This window comes from Mus caroli, unplaced genomic scaffold, assembly GCF_978045245.1.
Source record: "Mus caroli unplaced genomic scaffold, Mus_caroli_1 scaffold_2, whole genome shotgun sequence".
In the NCBI taxonomy this organism is placed as follows: domain Eukaryota; kingdom Metazoa; phylum Chordata; class Mammalia; order Rodentia; family Muridae; genus Mus; species Mus caroli.
The window spans coordinates 144502886-144525336 of record NW_028227257.1 but is presented as its reverse complement, the minus strand read 5'-3'; positions in this window follow the sequence as shown (position 1 = coordinate 144525336).

Sequence of the window (22451 nt, the reverse complement as noted above, 5' to 3'; positions counted from 1 at the left end):
TCTCCAGTGTTGCCTCACTTTGGCTTTTCCTTATTGTGTCTACTTCCATTTTTAGGTCTAGTATGGTTTTGTTCATTTCCATCACCTGTTTGGACGTGTTTTCTTTGTTTATAATGACTTCTACCTGTTTGGTTTTATTTTCCTGTTTTTCTTTAAGGACTTGTAACTCTTTATTAGTGTTATCCTGTATTTCTTTAAGTGAGTTATTAAAGTCCGTCTTGATGTCCCCTACCATCATCATGAGATATGTTTTTAAATCTGGGTCTATCTTTTCGGGTGTGTTGGGGTGCCCAGGACTGGGTGGCATGGGAGTGTCGCGTTCTGATGATGATGAGTGGTCTTGGTTTCTGTTAGTAGGATTCTTATGTTTGCCTTTCTCCATCTGGTGTTCTCTGGAGTTAGTTGTTATAGTTGTCTCTGGTTAGAGCTTGTTCCTGTTGTGATTCTGTTAGCCTCTATCATCAGACCTGGGAGACTAGATCTCTCCTGAGTTTCAGTGGTCAGAGCATTCTTTGCAGGAAAGCTCTTTTGTAGAGAAGGTGCCCAGATATCTGGTGTTCGGTCCTTCCTCCTGGCAGAAGTTGTGTTCCACTCACCAGAGGTCCTAAGATCTCGTGGACAGTCCTCTAGGGACCTTTGGGGTGTCTGATGACTCCTCACCCAAGATGACCCTGTGCTGGTGTCAACTGGAAGGGACTTGTGACTCTTGTCAGGCCGGGTTTTCTGCTTCCCTAATTAATGCTCTCAGGTCCCGCACGATTGTATTGAAACAGTGATGCTGGTCTCTTCTCAATCATCGCTAATTTCTTAGCTCCAACTAACCAGCATCAATAGTACCAGTAATGCAAAGTTTTTCCTTTAATAGTTCTGGTATCTTGTTAATCACAGCTGATTCTTCAGCCCCAGCTAACCAGAATCACACAATCTTCACAATCCCAAATAGCAATGGCCCTGAAAAGAGTATTTAATTTTCCCTCTGAAATTTCACAAGCCATGTCTCCATTTTCTGCACTGTTCTCAACATTATCTTCCAAGCTCCTACACAACATCTGACAGAGCTCTTAACACTGAATGGATCTTCTAGCCCAAAGTTCCAAAGTACTTTCATGGTCCTCCCCCAAACATGGTCAGGTTGTCACAGGAATACCCCACTTCTGGTACCAACTTGTCTTAGTCAAGTTTTCTATTCCTGCACAAACATCATGACCAAGAAGCAAGTTGGGGAGGAAAGGGTTTATTCAGCTTACACTTCCATACTGCTGTTTATCACCAAGGATGCCACGCTCTCCGGTCCAGTTAGCTTGACAGGCTGAGGCATGAAAGCTACTCACGATGCAAAAGAGTTTCACAGAAACTCGCTCCTGGAGTCTGGCATTCTCTCTAACCCATACATTAATTTTCCATTCCCGTGTTAGTCTAGTGTATGGATCCACGTGCTCCCTTTTAGTATTATCCTATTATAAGTGCCTTTTAAGATTGAATTCTGACATAGCTAAAGCCTTCTGCCAGTGTTCCAACAGTCCCAGAACGTCCTTGAGCAAGACCAGGGGTTTGGAATTCAGGAAGAATGTTGCTATTCAGTGATATTCAGAATAGCCTCTGGTACTACACTATCACTTAGAATAAAAGCCAAGTCGCTCCCATATACAGGAATTTACAATGGTTTAGGAAGTAGATCGGGCTGTGGTTTTAGAGTATTGCATTATCATGAGATGGTTAGCTAGAATGGAACTCCCTAGTTAGAACCATGACTTGGGTGTGAAAGCCCTTGCCCTAGGAGAGTAAAGACCTCACACCTGGCTTCTAAGACTATAGCTGAGTTACACCCATACACACATATTTACAATGGCCTAAGGGGAAGGTGGACTATACAATAGACCAAAATAGGAACTATGGCAAGGGCACGAAGCCCTTGACCCTGGCTTCTAAGATTAAGTGAATCTTAGGTGGAGCCCTTGTTGATCCCAGTTGTTAACAATGAATTCTATCCCAGATGGTTCCCGTTAGACATTCTGTGTTTGCATTCCTCTGTTTTATGTAAGAATCCAGTAACCTCTTTGTACCTTGCTGGTATGTCATCCAACTTCCTTATTGTCTTCTGTATAAAAAGTTTGATGCTCAATTTGACAAATTTCATTCAGATTCTACACAACCTTTCCTGTGTGTATCTGTCTGTCATTCATCCGACGCTTTGCCCACCCGAGACTAGAGACCCGTTCCAGGTAGACAAAGTGGCCCAGAGGGTCTGCGGCAGAAGTAAGTCAGGACTGGAACTCAAGAAGATCAGGAAGCAGCAGCTGATGCAGAGACCATGGAGGGATGTTCTTTACTGGCTTGTTTTCCCTGGCTTGCTCAGCCTGCTCTCTTATAGAACCCAAGACTGGTAGCCCAGAGATGGTCCCACCTACAAGGGGCCTTTCCCCTTGATCACTAATTGAGAAAATGGCTTACAGCTGGATCTCATGGAGGCATTTCCCCAACTGAAGCTCCTTTCTCTGTGATAACACCAGCCTGTGTCAAGTAGACACATAAAACCAGCCAGTACAGTATGTAAGAGAGGACAGACTGTCCTCATATTTCAATTGGCCATTTTCTGTTCCTGGAAGAAGAATTACTATTAAATAAGGGTTAACCAAATGTAGTTTAATTGTCACTTATAGCTCTATAGCTACTGTCAGCGGTGGGACCAGTTTTTATATTAGCACCAGAAAAAGAAGCTAGTCCAGGGCTGGGGACATACTATTAGCTCTACCACCAGCATTCCACTTAGATACAGATCCAGTACTGATGTCTTGCTACCAGCTTCAGTTGAGGCTACTGGAAGAATCAAAATAGAGCTAACCCCACCACCACACCACCAGTAGCTATACCACTAATGGAGTTTGAGATAGTATGCTGCAAATGTTGAAATGTCTATGCCATATGCAGAGTTAACACCAGAGCTGAATTATCACATGATAAATAAAAAGACATTAGCAGTTGCCTCTGGCTAATATTGGCAGTAATGAATGGCATGTTAGAAACCTCACTGGAATGATCATAATGATTTTGTTTTGGTATATATTTGCCTAAATCAACTAACTGGCCCATTATTACCTAATTATATTGCTTTATAATGAATTATTCTGAGAATACAAGTTTTATTCTGACCTAAATTTATTAGATAAATTATGATACTAGAATTAAAATATGGCTTACATGTAGAAAAACTCACTAGAAGGGTCATTATATAGGTTATTTCTTCATTTAATTTTTTTTGTTATGTAAGTATATTTCCTATGCATTAGTACATAAAGTTATACACTCTTACCTGTTCTTTCTTGCTTATCTAGTTCATTCAAACACATTATTTTTAAAAATTGCTTTTGAATATTTTATATGTAAGTACTGTTAGTTACATCATTTCTACTTCCCTTTTTCTCAGACTCCTGCTGTGGGCATACTTACCACTTCTCAATTACATGGTTTCTTTTACTTTAGTTATTATTTTTAGGTGTGTGTGTGTGCTTGCCATTTATTAATTGCTCTTATTGGAGTTCTGTTCAGGAAGTTATCTCCTGTGTCAATGCATTCAAGGTTCTTCCCTACTTTCTTTTCTGTCAGGTTTAGTGTATCTGGTTTTATGTTGAGGTCTCTGATTCACCTGGGCTTGAGTTTTGTGCAGAGTGATGGATATGGATCTATATGTATTCTCCTTCATGCAATCCAGTTATACCAGCATCATATGTTGATGATGCTCTTCCCTCATTGGGCATAGTAGAAAATATTACAAATCCCAACTCGGGAATTCTTCCCTGACTTAGAACATTTATTTTCCTGAATGAACAACACACACAGTCTTCATATTTTTTAAATATGCCTTAGGCAGCACAATAGCTGGGTAGCTGCCTCCCTCTATGCAGTTAGAATCTACTTTAGATAATCCCGAGTTATAACACACTATTTACTATGTTCCCTCTGGGCTGCTCTTAACCCAATTGGTCAGCCTTCTGTACCACATTTTTTTTTTTTGGCCATTAGCCTATGTTTTCTCCCCTTCTCCCTCTTGCATGCTCTTCTTCTTCCATGGTGACTCTCTTCCTTCCTCTCCTTCCTTGTTCTCTATATCCAAGCCTGTGAAATTCCCACTCCACCTATGTCTATTTTGTCCAGCTATTTGCTGTGGGCATCTTTATTCATCAATAACAATTAACATGGGGACAGGGTCCCAGGAGCTTTATGCAGACCCCAATTCTTGAGGGTCTGAACTCAACATTACAATAGAGGGTAAAAGAGAAAACCTCAACAATTTTGTGTTTCTTCCAGTTTTAAAAATAAAATCAGGTGTACATACATGTGTGGACTTATATCTGGGTATTCAATTTGATTCCATTAATAAACATGTCTGTTTTTATGCTAATATCATATGGTTTTTATTACTATAGCTCCATAGCACAACTTGACATCACTGAGGGTGGTACCTCTGAAAGTTCTTTTATTGTACAGGATTGTTTTACATATCCTGGGTTTTTTGTTTTCCTATATGAAGTTGAATATTCTTTGAAAATCTATAAACAATTGCTGGTGAGAAATCTTGATGGGAATTGTGTTGAATCTGTAGATTGCTTTGAGTAAGATGGCCATATTTACTACATTGATCCTACTGATCCATGTGCATGGAGATTTTTTTTTGTCTTCTGATACTTCAATTTTTTCCTTCAAAGACTTAAACTTATTCTCATACAGGTCTTTCAACTTTTTTGGTTAGAGTTACCCCAAGATATGTTATATTATTTGTGGATATTTTGGGTGGTGTTGTTTACCTGATTTTTGTTGTTTGTTTGGTTTTCAAGACAGAGTTTCTCTCTGTAGTCTTGACTTTGAGTCTCAAACTCAAAGATACCCAACTACCTCTGCCTTTCAAGTGTTCTGGGCTTGTGCCACCATCACCTAGATTGGCCCCCTGATTTCATTCTGAGCCCGTTTGTCATTTCTATATAGGAAGGTTACTGACTTTTTGAGTTGATCTTGTATCTAGCCACTTTGGTGAATGTGTTTATCAGATGTAGGAGTTCCCTGGTAGAATTTTTGGGGTTGCTTATGTATACTATGGTATCATCTTCAAATAGCTAGTACTTTGAATTCTTCTTTTCCAATTTGTATCCTTTGATCTCCTTTAGTTGCCTTAAGGTTCTATTTAAAACTTCAACAGAGTGGACAGCCTCATCTTGTTCCTGATTTAGTTCCTAGTTTGAATTACTCTTCACTTAATTTGATGTTGACTATCAGCTTAATGTAAATTGCTTTTATTACGTTTAGGTTTGTCCATTTTATTGCTGATGTCTCCAAGACTTCGACCATGAACAGGTGTTGAATTGTGTCAGCATCAAATGAGAAGGTCATAAGTGATTTTTACTTTTAGTTTGTGAATATAGTGAATGATGTTGACAGTTTTTTTTTTTTTACGTGTTAAAACATTTCTACATATCTGGGATTAGGCCTACTTGATTATGATGGATGATCTTTGTGATGTGTTCTTGGACTCAGTTTGTGAGTATTTTATTGAATATTTTTACATCCATGTTCATGAGGGAAATTGGTTATAAATTCTCTTTCTTTTTTGAGTTTTTGTATGGCTTGGGTATGAAAGGGACTGTGGCCTCAACATGAATTTCACAATGTTCTTGGTGTCCCTTTTTTGTTGACTAATTTCAGGAGTATTGGTATTAAGTCTTCTTTGTATGTCTGGTAGAATATTGCTCTCTGAGGTGGAATATTTTTTGGTTTGTTTGAAAGTCTTTTATTGACTGTTTATATTTCCTTAGGGATTATAGGACTATCTTAATTGTTTATCTGATCTTTATTTAATTTTGGAAGTGGTATCTATTGAGAAAATTGTCAATTTCTATTTGATTTTCCAATTTTGTGGAGAACAGGGCTTTGAAGTATGATCCAATGGCTGTTTAAATTGTCTTAGTTTCTGTGATCTCCCCTTTTCATTTTCAATTTTATTCATTTGGATGTTCTCTCTGTGTCTTTTAATTTGCTTGGATAAGGGTTTGTCTATCTTGTTGATTTTCTCAAAGAACCAATTCTTTGATTCATTTATTCTATGTATTGTTCTCTTTGTTTCTATTTTGTTGATTTCAGCCTGTATTTTTCATTTCTGGCTGTCTACTCCTCTTGAGTGTGTTTGCTTCTTTTTGTTCTAGAACTTTTAAGTGTTCTGTTCATTTTTCTATTTTTTTTCTTTTTTTTTTTTTTAGTTTGCTTTCTTTTTTTTTTGATTTTTAATATTTTTATTACATATTTTCCTCAATTACATTTCCAATGCTATCCCAAAAGTCCCCCATAGCGCCCCCCACTTCCCTACCCACCCACTCCCATTCTTTTGGCCCTGGCATTCCCCTATACTGGGGCATAGAAAGTTTGCATGTCCAATGGGCCTCTCCTTCCATTGATGGCCGACTAGGCCATCTTTCGATACATATGCAGCTAGAGACAAGAGCTCCGGGATTCTGGTTAGTACATCATGTTGTTCCAACAATAGGGTTGCAGATCCCTTTAGCTCCTTGGGTACTTTCTCTAGCTTCTCCATTGGGAGCCCTGTGATACATCCAATAGCTGACTGTGAACATCCACTCCTGTGTTTGCTAGGCCCCGGCATCGTCTCACAAGAGACAGCTATATTTGGGTCCTTTCAGCAAAATCTTGCTAGTGTATGCAATGGTGTCAGCGTTTAGAAGCTGATTATGGGATGGATCCCTGGATACGGCAGTCTCTAAATGGTCCATCCTTTCATCACAGCTACGAACTTTGTCTCTGTAACTCCTTCCCTGGGTGTTTTGTTCCCAATTCTAAGAAGGTGCACAGTGTCCACACTTTGGTCTTCATTCTTCTTGAGTTTCATGCGTTTATCAAATTGTATCTTATATCTTGGGTATCCTAAGTTTTGGGCTAATATCCACTTATCAATGAATACATATTGTGTGAGTTCTTTTGTGATTGTGTTACTTCACTCAAGATGATGCCCTCCAGGTCCATCCATTTGGCTAGGAATTTCATAAATTCATTCTTTTTAATAGCTGAGTAGTACTCCATTGTGTAAATGTACCATAATTTCTGTATCCATTTCTCTGTTGAGGGACATCTGGGTTCTTTCCAGCTTCTGGCTATTATAAATAGGGCTGCTATGAACATAGTGGAGCATGTGTCCTTCTTACAGGTTGGGACATCTTCTGGATATATGCCCAGGAGAGGTATTGCTGGATCCTCCAGTAGTACTATGTCCAATTTTCTGAGGAACCGCCAGACTGATTTCCAGAGTGGTTGTACAAGCTTGCAATCCCACCAACAATGGAGGAGTGTTCCTCTTTCTCCACATCCTCGCCAGCATTTGCTGTCACCTGAATTTTTGATCTTAGCCATTCTGACTGGTGTGAGGTGGAATCTCAGGGTTGTTTTGATTTGCATTTCCCTGATGATTAAGGATGTTGAACATTTTTTCAGGTGTTTCTCTGCCATTTGGTATTCCTCAGGTGACAATTATTTGTTCAATTCTGAGCCCCATTTTTTAATGGGGTTATTTGACTTTCTGGAGTCCACCTTCTTGAGTTCTTTATATATATTGGATATTAGTCCCTTATCTGATTTAGGATAGGTGAAGATCCTTTCCCAATCTGTTGGTGGTTTTTTTGTCTTATTGATGGTGTCTTTAGCCTTGCAGAAGCTTTGTAGTTTCATGAGGTCCCACTTGTCAATTCTCGATCTTACAGCACAAGCCATTACTGTTCTATTCAGGAATTTTTCCCCTGTGCCCATATCTTCAAGGCTTTTCCCCACTTTCTCCTCTATAAGTTTCAGTGTCTCTGGTTTTATGTGAAGTTCCTTGATCCACTTAGACTTGACCTTAGTACAAGGAGATAGGAATGGATCGATTCGCATTCTTCTACATGTTAACAACCAGTTGTGCCAGCACCATTTGTTGAAAATGCTGTCTTTCTTCCACTGGATGTTTTTAGCTCCCTTGTCGAAGATCAAGTGACCATAGGTGTGTGGGTTCATTTCTGGGTCTTCAATTCTATTCCATTGGTCTATATGTCTGTCACTATACCAGTACCATGCAGTTTTTATCACAATTGCTCTGTAGTAGAGCTTTAGGTCCGGCATGGTGATTCCACCAGAGGTTCTTTTATCCTTGAGAAGAGTTTTTGCTATCCTAGGTTTTTTGTTATTCCAGATGAATTTGCAGATTGCACTTTCTAATTCGTTGAAGAATTGATTTGGAATTTTGATGGGGATTGCATTGAATCTGTAGATTGCTTTTGGCAAGATAGCTATTTTTACAATGTTGATCCTGCCAATCCATGAGCATGGGAGATCTTTCCATCTTCTGAGATCTTCTATAATTTCTTTCTTCAGAGACTTGAAGTTTTTATTATACAGATCTTTCACTTCCTTAGTTAGAGTCACGGCAAGATATTTTATATTATTTGTGACTATTGAGAAGGGTGTTGTTTCCCTAATTTCTTTCTCAGCCTGTTTATTCTTTGTGTAGAGAAAGGCCATTGATTTGTTTGAGTTAATTTTATATCCAGCTACTTCACCGAAGCTGTTTATCAGGCTTAGGAGTTCTCTGGTGGAATTTTTAGGGTCACTTATATATACTATCATATCATCTGCAAAAAGTGATATTTTGACTTCATCTTTTCCAATTTGTATCCCTTTGATCTCCTTTTGTTGTCGAATTGCTATGGCTAGGACTTCAAGTACAATGTTGAATAGGTATGGAGAAAGTGGACAGCCTTGTCTAGTCCCTGATTTTAGAGGGATTGCTTCAAGCTTCTCACCATTTACTTTGATGTTGGCTACTGGTTTGCTGTAGATTGCTTTTATCATGTTTAGGTATGGGCCTTGAATTCCTGATCTTTCCAAGACTTTTATCATGAATGGGTGTTGGATCTTGTCAAATGCTTTTTCCGCATCTAACGAGATGACCATGTGGTTTTTGTCTTTGAGTTTGTTTATATACTGGATTACGTTGATGGATTTCCGTATATTGAACCATCCCTGCATCCCTGGGATGAAACCTACTTGGTCAGGATGGATGATTGTTTTGATGTGTTCTTGGATTCGGTTAGCAAGAGCTTTATTGAGGATTTTTGCATCAATATTCATAAGGGATATTGGTCTGAAGTTTTCTATCTTTGTTGGGTCTTTTTGTGGTTTAGGTATCAGAGTAATTGTGGCTTCATAGAATGAGTTGGGTAGAGTACCTTCTGTTTCTATTTTGTGGAATAGTTTGTGAAGAACTGGGATTAGATCTTCTTTGAAGGTCTGATAGAACTCTGCACTAAACCCATCTGGTCCTGGGCTTTTTTTAGTTGGGAGACTATTAATGACTGCTTCTATTTCTTTGGGGGATATAGGGCTGTTTAGATCATTAACCTGATCTTGATTCAACTTTGATACCTGGTATCTGTCTAGGAACTTCTCCATTTCATCCAGGTTCTCGAGTTTTGTTGAGTATAGCCTTTGGTAGAAGGATCTGATGGTGTTTTGGATGTCTTCAGGATCTGTTGTTATGTCTCCTTTTTCATTTCTGATTTTGTTAATTAGGATGCTTTCCCTGTGCCCTCTAGTGAGTCTGGCTAAGGGTTTATCTATCTTGTTGATTTTCTCAAAGAACCAGCTCCTGATTGGTTGATTCTTTGAATAGTTTTTCTTGTTTCCACTTGGTTGATTTCACCCCTGAGTTTGATTATTTCCTGCCGTCTACTCCTCTTGGGTGAATTTGCTTCCTTTTGTTCTAGTGCTTTTAGGTGTGTAGTCAAGCTGCTAATGTGTGCTCTCTCTAGTTTCCTTTTGGAGGCATTCAGAGCTATGAGTTTTCCTCTTAGAAATGCTTTCATTGCGTCCCATAAGTTTGGGTATGTTGTGGCTTCATTTTCATTGAACTCTAAAAAGTCCTTAATTTCTTTCTTTATTCCTTCCTTGACCAAGGTATCATTGAGAAGAGTGTTGTTCAGTTTCCACGTGAAGGTTGGCTTTCTATTATTTATTTTGTTATTGAAGATCAGCCTTAGTCCATGGTGATCTGATAGGATGCATGGGACAATTTCAATATTTTTGTATCTGTTGAGGCCTGCTTTGTGACCAATTATGTGGTCAATTTTGGAGAAGGTACCATGAGGTGCTGAGAAGAAGGTATATCCTTTTGTTTTAGGATAGAATGTTCTGTAGATATCTGCCAGATCCATTTGATTCATAATTTCTCTTAGTTTCACTGTGTCCCTGTTTATTTTCTATTTCCATGATATGTCCATTGGTGAAAGTGGTGTGTTGAAGTCTCCCACTATTATTGTATGAGGTTCAATGTGTGCTTTGAGATTTACTAAAGTTTCTTTAATGAATGTGGCTGCCTTTGTATTTGGAGCATAGATATTCAGGATTGTTAGTTCCTGTTGGAGGATTTTACCTTTTATGAGTATGAAGTGTCCCTCCCTGTCTTTTTTAATGACTTTGGGTTGGAAGTCAATCTTATCAGATATTAGAATGGCTACTCCAGCTTGTTTCTTCATGCCATTTGCTTGGAAAATTGTTTTCCAGCCTTTCATTCTGAGGTAGTGTCTATCCTTTTCTCTGAGATGAGTTTCCTGTAAGCAGCAAAATGTTGGGTCTTGTTTGTGTAGCCAGTTTGTTAGTCTATGTCTTTTTATCGGGGAGTTGAGTCCATTGATATTAAGAGATATTAAGGAAAAGTAATTGTTGTTTCCTGTTATTTTTGTTGTTAAAGTTGGCATTCTGCTCTTGTGGCTGTCTTCTTTTAGGTTTGTTGAGGGATTACCTTCTTGTTGTTTCTAGGGCGTGCTTCCTGTCCTTGTATTGTTTTTTTTTCTGTTATTATCCTTTGAAGGGCTGGATTCGTGGAGAGAAATGTGTGAATTTGGTTTTGTCGTGGAATACTTTGGTTTCTCCATCTATGTTAATTGAGAGTTTGGCTGGGTATAGTAGCCTGGGCTGTAATTTGTGTTCTTTTAGTGTCTGTATAACATCCGTCCAGGATCTTCTGGCTTTCATAGTCTCTGGTGAAAAATCTGGTGTAATTCTGATAGGCTTGCCTTTATATGTTACTTGGCCTTTTTCTCTTACTCCTTTTAGTATTCTATCTTTATTTAGAGCATTTGTTGTTCTGATTATAATGTGTCGGGAGGTATTTCTTTTCTGGTCCAGTCTATTTGGAGTTCTGTAGGCTTCTTGTATGTTCATGGGCATCTCTTTCTTTAGATTTGGGAAGTTTTCTTCTATAATTTTGTTGAAGATGTTTGCTGGTCCTTTGAGTTGAAAATCTTCATTCTCATCCACTCCTATTATCCGTAGGTTTGGTCTTCTCATTGTGTCCTGTATTTCTTGGATGTTTTGAGTTAGGATCTTTTTGCATTTTACATTTTCCTTGATTGTTGTGCCGATGTTCTCTATGGAATCTTCTGCACCTGAGATTCTCTCTTCCATCTCTTGTATTCTGTTGCTGATGCTCGTATCTATGGTTCCAGATTTCTTTCCTAGGGTTTCTATGTCCAGTGTTGCCTCATTTTGGGTTTTCTTTATTGTGTCTACTTCCCTTTTTAGGTCTAGTATGGTTTTGTTCATTTCCATCATCTGTTTGGATGTGTTTTCCTGTTTTTCTGTAAGGACTTCTACCTGTTTGATTATGTTATCCTGTTTTTCTTTAAGGATTTGTAACTCTTTAGCAGTGTTCTCCTGCAATTCTTTAAGGGATTTTTGTGCTTCCTCTTTATTGTCTTCTGCCTGTTTAGCAGTGTTCTCCTGCATTTCTTTAAGTGTGTTATTAAAGTCCTTCTTGAAGTCCTCTATCATCATTAGGAGATATGCTTTTAAATCCGTGTCTAGCTTTTCCGGTGTGTTGGGGTGCCCTGGACTGGGCGAAGTGGGGGTGCTGGGTTCTGATGATGGTGAGTGGTCTTGGTTTCTGTTAGTAAGATTATTACGTTTACCTTTCGCCATCTGGTAATCTCTGGGGTTAGTTGTTATTGTTGTCAGTGTTTAAAGATTGGAGCAGAAGCTGTGTTCCACTCACCAGCAGTCCCAAAATCCTGCGGCGGGGGTCGTGGATAGCTGGCGGGTGTCAGGCAACCCTGCTCTCCTGCTACCCCTGCGCTGATCCTGCCGGATGAGGCCTGTGGCCCTACTCAGGCCGGTTTCTGCTTCCCTAACTAATGCAGTCTCAGGTCCCGCGCAATTGGATTGGAGCAGAAGCTGTGCTCCACTCACCAGAAGTCTTAAGATCCTGTGGCGGGTGTTGTGGGTAGCTGGCGAGTGTCAGCCGACCCTGCGCCCCAGCTGCCCCGGTGCTTTTCTGACCGGAAGAGGGTTGTGTCCCTATGTAGGCCGGATTTCTCTCTCCCCAACCAGAGCAGTCTCAGGTCCTGCGTGATTGGACTGGAGCAGAAGCTGTGTTCCACTCACCAGCAGTCCCAAAATCCTGCGGCGGGGGTCGTGGGTAGCTGGCGGGTGTCAGGCAACCCTGCGTTCCCGCTACCCGGCGCTGATCCTGCAGGATGAGGCCTGTGGCCCTACTCAGGCCGGTTTCTGCTTCCCTAACTAGTGCAGTCTCAGGTCCCGCGCAATTGGATTGGAGCAGAAGCTGTGCTCCACTCACCAGAAGTCTTAAGATCCTGTGGCGGGTGTTGTGGGTAGCTGGCGAGTGTCAGCAGACCCTGCGCCCCAGCTGCCCCGGTGGGTGCTTTTCTGACCCGAAGAGGGTTGTGGCCCTATGTAGGCCGGATTTCTCTCTCCCCAGCCAGAGCAGTCTCAGGTCCCGCGTGATTGGACTGGAGCAGAAGCTGTGTTCCACTCCCCAGCAGTCCCAAAATCCTGCGGCGGGGGTCGTGGGTAGCTGGAGGGTGTCAGGCAACCCTGTGCTCCCGCTACCCCGGCGCTGATCCGGCTGGTTGAGGCCTGTGGCCCTACTCAGGCCGGTTTCTGCTTCCCTAATTAATGCAGTCTCAGGTCCCGAGCAATTGGATTGGAGCAGAAGCTGTGCTCCACTCACCAGAAGTCTTAAGATCCTGTGGCGGTGTTGTGGGTAGCTGGCGAGTCCTATTTTTTTTCATGAAGGCATTTAGTGCTATGAACTTTCCTTTTAACACTGATTTAATGGTATCACATAAGTTTGAGTATGTTGTACATTCATTTTCATTGAATTCTAGGAAGTGTTTGATGCAAGGGGTTGTATCAATCTTCCTGTGAATGTCAAGGCTTTCTTTGTGAGAGAGTATATCGACAGTTTTTGAGAAGGTTGAATGAAGTGCTGAGAAGAAAGTATATCCCCCCCCCCTTTCCCAGCATACATGCCTCTGACCTTTCGGAATGAGCAAACAGAGGTCCCAGCCTGGCACTGGAATATTGCAATTCCCCTTTTCATGGTGGCACTCCCTTCTTCCTAATGACCCCCCACCGTCCCCACTCTGGAGCAGCAGAACCTGGCTTTGGGAACATACAAATGGTAACATATTCCAGCCTCTATGTCACCAAGGCTGGGACTCTCCTTAATAAATAACTAACATTTCTTCGGTAAAGACGGCTTCTAACCTTGAGGGGAATAAGGACCAAATAGCCTTGAAAAGAGAAGTGATCCACTCTTGGGCCATTCGAGAAGGGTAATTAAGTGTTCCCAGACAGCTGCGTCCAATTTGTAAAAACACACTAGTTTCTGATAGCACCATAAAGTTAACTCCGGGGTTAGAAGAATCCACCCTCCCAACTGCATGATTCCACCCTGCTGTCTGAACAAATTATATCAAGTTTGAAGAATAGTTTCCCCTTGTCACCTCCCCTGTCACATATCTCCAAAGCCCAAGGATCCCTGCTTATGCATATGTGAGTATAAAAACTCCAAGCCCCTGGATGCAAACATAGCATTCCTAAACTATGCAGCGGGAAAGGTGTGTGATCTGGGTCTAACTTGAATAGAAACTCTGTTTGTTATATTACATCGGCAATTCTTAGAGTTCTTCTGAGATTACCGAGCGACCTGGGCTTAACATTGCCTCCTGTACCAATGACTTCAAGGCTATTTCCCACAGACTGTTCTAATAGGTTTAGTGTATCGAGTTTTAGGTTGAGGTCTTTGATCCACTTGGACTTGAGTTTTGTGCAGAGTGATAAATATGAATCTATTAATATTTTTTCTACTTACAGACATCTAGTTAGACCAGGAACATTTGTTGAATATGCTTTCTTTTTACATTGTATGGGTTTCCCATCTTTGTTAACCAACCAACCAACCAACCAACCAACCAACCAACCAGGTGTCCCTAGGTGTGTGAGTTTATTTCAGCGTCTTCTATTTGATTATATTCATCAACCTGTCTGTTCCTATAGCAGTATCATTCAGTTTTTATTAATGTTGCTCTGAGGTCAGGGATGATGATAACTCTGGGAGTTCTTTTATTTTTCAAGATTATTTTAGTTCTCCAGGGTTTTTGTTTTGTTTTGTTTTGTTTTGTTTTGTTTTGTTTTTCATATGAAGTTGAGAATTGCTCTGTCAAAGTCTGGAAAGAATTGTGTTGGAATTTTGATGGGAATTGCATCGAATCTGTAAATTGCTTGTGGTTAGATGGCCACTTTCACTATGTTAATCCTAATGATCCATTAATATGGGAGATTTTTCCATCATCTGATATCTTCCTCAATTTCTGTCTTGATCAACTTTAGTTTAGTGCAGAGTTCTATCAGACCTTCAAAGAAGATCTAATCCCAGTTCTTCACAAACTATTCCACAAAATAGAAACAGAAGGTACTCTACCCAACTCATTCTATGAAGCCACAATTACTCTGATACCTAAACCACAAAAAGACCCAACAAATATAGAAAACTTCAGACCAATATCCCTTATGAATATTGATGCAAAAATCCTCAATAAAGTTCTTGCTAACCGAATCCAAGAACACATCAAAACAATCATCCATCCTGACCAAGTAGGTTTCATCCCAGGGATGCAAGGATGGTTCAATATACGGAAATCCATCAACGTAATCCAGTATATAAACAAACTCAAAGACAAAAACCACATGGTCATCTCGTTAGATGCGGAAAAAGCATTTGACAAGATCCAACACCCATTCATGATAAAAGTCTTGGAAAGATCAGGAATTCAAGGCCCATACTTAACCATGAAAAAAGCAATCTACAGCAAACCAGTAGCCAACATCAAAGTAAATGGTGAGAAGCTTGAAGCCATCCCTCTAAAATCAGGGACTAGACAAGGCTGTCCACTTTCTCATACCTATTCAACATTGTACTTGAAGTCCTAGCCAGAGCAATTCGACAACAAAAGGAGATCAAAGGGATACAAATTGGAAAAGATGAAGTCAAAATATCACTTTTTGCAGATGATATGATAGTATATATAAGTGACCCTAAAAATTCCACCAGAGAACTCCTAAGCCTGATAAACAGCTTCGGTGAAGTAGCTGGATATAAAATTAACTCAAACAAATCAATGGCCTTTCTCTACACAAATAATAAACAGGCTGAGAAAGAAATTAGGGAAACAACACCCTTCTCAATAGTCAGAAATAATATAAAATATCTCGGCGTGACTCTAAATAAGGAAGTGAAAGATCTGTATAATAAAAACTTCAAGTCTCTGAAGAAAGAAATTCTAGAAGATCTCAGAAGATGGAAAGATCTCCCATGCTCATGGATTGGCAGGATCAACATTGTAAAAATGGCTATCTTGCCAAAAGCAATCTACAGATTCAATGCAATCCCCATCAAAATTCCAAATCAATTCTTCAACGAATTAGAAAGTGCAATCTGCAAATTCATCTGGAATAACAAAAAACCTAGGATAGCAAAAACTCTTTTCAAGGATAAAAGAACCTCTGGTGGAATCACCATGCCAGACCTAAAGCTTTACTACAGAGCAATTGTGATAAAAACTGCATGGTACTGGTATAGTGACAGACAAATAGACCAATGGAATAGAATTGAAGACCCAGAAATGAACCCATACACCTACGGTCACTTGATCTTCGACAAGGGAGCTAAAAACATCCAGTGGAAGAAAGACAGCATTTTCAACAAATGGTGCTGGCACAACTGGTTGTTAACATGTAGAAGAATGCGAATCGATCCATTCCTATCTCCTTGTACTAAGGTCAAGTCTAAGTGGATCAAGGAACTTCACATAAAACCAGAGACACTGAAACTTATAGAGGAGAAAGTGGGGAAAAGCCTTGAAGATATGGGCACAGGGGAAAAATTCCTGAATAGAACAGTAATGGCTTGTGCTGTAAGATCGAGAATTGACAAGTGGGACCTCATGAAACTGCAAATCTTCTGCAAGGCTAAAGACACCATCAATAAACAAAAAAACCACCAACAGATTGGGAAAGGATCTTCACCTATCCTAAATCAGATAAGGGACTAATATCCAATTTATATAAAGAACTCAAGAAGGTGGACTCCAGAAAGTCAAATAACCCCATTAAAAAATGGGGCTCAGAACTGAACAAAGAATTCTCACCTGAGGAATACCGAATGGCAGAGAAGCACCTGAAAAAATGTTCAACATCCTTAATCATCAGGGAAATGCAAATCAAAACAACCCTGAGATTCCACCTCACACCAGTCAGAATGGCTAAGATCAAAAATTCAGGTGACAGCAGATGCTGGCGAGGATGTGGAGAAAGAGGAACACTCCTCCATTGTTGGTGGGATTGCAAGCTTGTACAACCACTCTGGAAATCAGTCTGGCGGTTCCTCAGAAAATTGGACATAGTACTACCGGAGGATCCAGCAATACCTCTCCTGGGCATATATCCAGAAGATGTCCCAACCGGTAAAAAGGACACATGCTCCACTATGTTCATAGCAGCCCTATTTATAATAGCCAGAAGCTGGAAAGAACCCAGATGTCCCTCAACAGAGGAATGGATATGGAAATTATGGTACATTTACACAATGGAGTACTACTCAGCTATTAAAAAGAATGAATTTATGAAATTCCTAGCCAAATGGATGGACCTGGAGGGCATCATCTTGAGTGAAGTAACATAATCACAAAAGACCTCACACAATATGTATTCATTGATAAGTGGATATTAGCCCAAAACTTAGGATACCCAAGATATAAGATACAATTTACTAAACGCATGAAACTCAAGAAGAATGAAGACCAAAGTGTGGACACTGTGCCCCTTCTTAGAATTGGGAACAAAACACCCAGGGAAGGAGTTACAGAGACAAAGTTCGTAGCTGTGATGAAAGGATGGACCATTTAGAGACTGCCGTACCCAGGGATCCTTCCCATAAGCAGCTTCTAAACGCTGACACCATTGCATACACTAGCAAGATTTTGCTGAAAGGACCCAAATATAGCTGTCTCTTGTGAGATGATGCCGGGGCCTAGCAAACACAGGAGTGGATGTTCACAGTCAGCTATTGGATGTATCACAGGGCTCCCAATGGAGAAGCTAGAGAAAGTACCCAAGGAGCTAAAGGGATCTGCAACCCTATTGTTGGAACAACATGATGTACTAACCAGAACCCCGGAGCTCTTGTCTCTAGCTGCATATGTATCGAAAGATGGCCTAGTCGGCCATCACTGGAAAGAGAGGCCCATTGGACTTGCAAACTTTATATGCCCCAATATAGGGGAATGCCAGGGCCAAAAGAATGGGAATGGGTGGGTAGGGAAGTGGGGGGGCGCTATGGGGGACTTTTGGGATAGCATTGGAAATGTAACTGAGGAAAATATGTAATAAAAATATTAAAAATTAAAAAAAAAGAAAACAGAATATCTGGATCAAACTTAGTTGTAGATTGATCCATGGAGAACACCATTTTAGCACGCATAGTGTAGAACCACATACCTGAGACATGTTTTCTAACTATTCTGTTTTCTTTGATGATCCAGATTATTTTCTATTGACTAAGTCATGTCTCCCTCCTTAATATCTGTGTGACTAAGATGACTCCTTAGTAAAATTGCCTCTGTTCTTTCAGGTCCATGAAGTGCCTCATAAAATACATATTGCATCCTTATACAGTGCATAGTTGAGAAATCCTTTTAAAACAGTTATTACAGTCATTTCTGTATTGTCAAACACATTTTTTCAGAGTTCTTTCTCCAGCCCAAGGGATGTCATGATGTTACCATATTGCTGAGGATAACCAAACACATTCTTGATTCCCAGAGTCCTACTGTTCCTGATTTATCATGGAGTCATTAACCTTGTCAAAGAGAACATGAAGTGGAATATGTACATTAATGTACAAACAAACTTTATGCCTATGGAAACCATCAGCACCTGAGGAGGCACACATCAGTCTGGTCAGCTTTAGAGACAAGAACCATGTCATACCACCCCTTCTGTAATCATGACCGACCAGGCATCTTGGTACTAATCCAACTGACTCCCAGAATCTTCTCTCATGCAGATGAATATGTAAACACCTGGCTTTCCTTCCCTTTCTTCAATGGAACAAAATAAGGAGTGGTGATAGCAACAATTTTAATACCAGTATTATTGAGATTTGGTGTTACTGGGACAGTAAGAATTGAAATCTCATTCCTGATCCTCCCAGACAAAAATTATAGAGCCTTGAAATAGGCCATTAATGCTGACTTCTTTGAGTTAAAAAAAATCTATCTCATACCTTGAGGCCTCCCTGTCTTCTCTAGCAGTAGTTGCCCTCTAAAATACTTATGGGTTCTTACAACAGGAAGCTATGCCCCACCCCTGGAGAATAATGCTGTCTTGTTGCCAACTTTTCTGGGAAAATCAAAGAATCAATGTCCATGGTATAAAAAAAATTATAAGATAAAGTAAAAAAGAAACACAGTCTAAAATCTAATATAAATTTCTTTTTAATTGGTCTCCATTGCTGTGGGAAGCCATTCTGGACTCCCTGGCCAGCCAGCCAGAAATCTGTGCCAGGCAGTAAACAAGCCCATATTTGGTGGATGGCTCACCCTTAATCCCTGATTAGCTGAGCAAGCCTGCCTGGTGAGGTGATGTGACCTATGGTGATTGGTTGAGGCATGGTTGTGGCTTGAGTGGATAAAACTGCTTGTACCCCAAGGCGTGGGGGATTTGGAGAGAGAAGCTGCCTGAGTAAATTGCTTTAAGAAGAACCAGTGGTTGCGCTTTCCTTGCTGGTCGAGTTGGACGCAACACATTGCTCAGCACCATCCTTTCCACATTAGCAGGACCATTATAGTTACTGTTACTTGCTCTTATTTGTGGACCCTACATTCTAAACACCTGTATAAAATTTGTCAAGTATTGAATATTCACAGCCTAACTCATGACAATAAAAATCTCAATATCAACCCCTAAACCCCACTCAAAGATTTGAGATGCAACCCAACTCAGATGGGAAATGAGCTGTCTGACTGAAACTTAATCCATTTTATATCAAGACCTAGGTTTCACTTTCTTGCTGCAGATAAACCTCAACTGTGTCTCTGAACTGCAGGGAATGGGGTTCTGGTTACAGGTGAGCAAGGAGTTGGCAAGAATGACAAACAAATACAAACACAAGGGAGTGCTGTATCTGGATGTAATTTTGTCAAAGTTAGGATCAGTTTTATATAATACAGAAAACAAAGGAGTAGGCTGTCACAGCAGGCAAGGTACATTGAAGTTATCTGACACAAAACAGAGAAATGCCTTCAAAGGACTGTCAGGAACCAGGCAATGTTTACAGTAAAGAAAAAACAGCCCTGCCTAGAGTCAGCTAATGACAGGGCCAGGTAAGGATTTCACACTGTATTCACAGTTTATGCTATTTCTTTGAGCCTTGTGAAAGCCAGCACCAGGGGGTTCTGCTCTAGCAGACCTTATCATGAATAATGCAATACCACAATCCCCCTTTTTCCTAGGCCTTGGTAAATTCTTGCATATGAGAGTAACTTGGCTGTTCTTAAGTGTCTGTAGGGAATCTCCATTTGTTGAAGAATTCACCAACTTTCTTCTAATATGTAATGTAGTTTGCAGTAACTGACTGTAATGAAGATTCTAGGTATACTTTTGCTAAGCCTGTCCTGAGACTTCTAACTCTTATCCAGTAAAATACTGTAAGAAAGCATGCAAAACCATCCACAATATCGCAAGGACAAATCTGGGGCATTCTAGCTATGGAAATGCCAAGGTTCCAGGAGGCTAAGTTTCTGTGAAACTCTTTCCAAGAACCTAAGGACTGCTTCCAGGCCTTCCAGGCCTGTCATACCAGTCACTATTGGAGTGGATGTAGCACTTTCTCAAAGAAGCAAGTGAGGCTTCATAAAAAAAAAAAAAAACAGCAAAAACAAAAACCAAACACACACACACACACACACACACACAGAAAGTAGACCATTAATCAGAAATGGTCCTGTTTTTAGCTGAGAGTGATAACCAGTCCAAGGACTGAGACAGTATCTGAAATTTCTCTAAAGACTGACCAAAAATGGTTAAACAAATATAATGACAAATTACAAATGCACTAATATAATTGCTATTTACTTATCTAATCATATCAAAAATGACCTAACCATCCTGTGAATTTTCCTGAACGGAAATGCAGCCTGCAAGTTTATTTTGAGGTTGCCATTTTGAATAAATGGCTGACTCTTGCATATTGTTTGTTTCTGCAGAATAAATGCTCTTTACTTTTGCATACTTTTGAGTTTTGAGTCGTGGGTATTTCTTCATTGATTCCTGGGACCTTAAAACCCAACTCTTTGTTTCCATGATTCTTTGTATTGGTCTCTTTGTTTCTACTTTGTTGATTTCAGTCCAGAGTTTGATTATTTTCTACTGTTTACTCCTTGCTGCAGACCTTCTTGGTTCCTTGTCTGGGTAGGACGGGTCTCTGGTTGCAGATGGACAAGGAGTCTGCAAATGACAGAGAGATGCAACACAAGAGGTTGTGTAGAATCTGAATGTAATTCGTCAAGTCGAGCATCAAACTTTTTATACAGAAGAATAACAAGAAACCAGGTGAGATACATCTGCCGAGTTACAGTGACACAAAACTTAAGGAATGTATACATCAAAAGAAGGTGGGACCAGGCCACTAAGAAGGGAGCCAGGTGTAATGCTAGTCTATTGTGAAGCCCACCACCAGGGGTTCTTAGTAAATGCCTGATTTCTTTGGGTCTAGTGAAGAAACCTGTCTCAGGGGGATTTCCCAACTCTTTCATGGTAAACCCACCTATTCACTAGGCCATTGTGAATTCCCTTGTCTGGGTAAGACTGGCTATTGTCTCAAGTATACACTCTGCAGACCAGTGGCTCCATTCTTTGCAATGCCTAATTAGTTTCACTGTCTCTACTAGAAGTAAATTTGAATGTTACTGAATAGGTAACCGTCTTACTGAATTACTACTGAATTCCAAGTTTGTCAGCTTCAAGGATTTTCTGGGACACTGGAACACTGGCAAAGGCTTAGCTATGTCAGAATTCAATCTTTAAAGGCACTTATAATAATACTAAAAGAGAGCACGTGGATCCATACGCCAAACTAACACATGGATAAGGTATGAGTATACGGGTTATGAGAACATCAAAGTTCCAGGAGGTGAGTTTCCGTGAAACTCTTTGCCTCGTGAGTGCTCCCAGGCCTCTTGGCCTGCCAAGCAAACTTCATAGGAGTGTGTGTAGCAACTCCTATTTTCTGTGTATGCTTCTTTTTCTTCTAGATGTTTCAGCGGTGTTGTTAGGTTGCTAGTGTGAGATCTGTATAATTTCATTATGAAGGCATTTAGTGCTATGAACTTTCCTTTTAGCAGTACTTTCATTGTATCTCATTAGTTTGGGCTAAGGTATGGCAACTATAAAGGGTGGGAAAGTGGGCATAGTGTAGGCATAGACAGAGTGCCCAAATTTATCTAGCAGGGCAGCCTACTTGGACACCTACCAGTCTCCCAGTATTCAGTAGAGCAGGGAATCTATGTCTTTGTTGGGGCCAGAGAAGAGCAAGTAGGAACACAGGACTTGGATAGAGAAGGAGGATATTTAGATAGTCAGAATATTTGGGGGGAAGGCAGCTTACTTGGAATTCTTCCCAGTCTTTGAGGACTCTAGTAAAACTGGGGATCTCTGCCCCAGGCTAGAATCTCATGTATCACAATATCTCTTCCTATTGGATGATGGGGTAAGGAGACTAGGAATGTGGGGCACTAAACTGATTGTAGGACTCTATGAATGAAGGTAGAGCTCTTTGTTCTGGGTATTAGCAGGCTTCCAGGGTTATAGGAAGAGGGTAAGTCCCTATTATCTTCAGTCCTCTGGTTGTCTTGGGTGGCATTAGACCCCAAGGGATGGAGGAAGAACTGGTGGTCCCTGGTGTCTGTAGGCCCAATTATCCCCAGTGGCACCAGACAGAGGCATGCAGGCAGAACTGTGTCTGGGTGAATGTAGTAAGGATCCAAGATTGTAGGTAGGGATTTGAACTG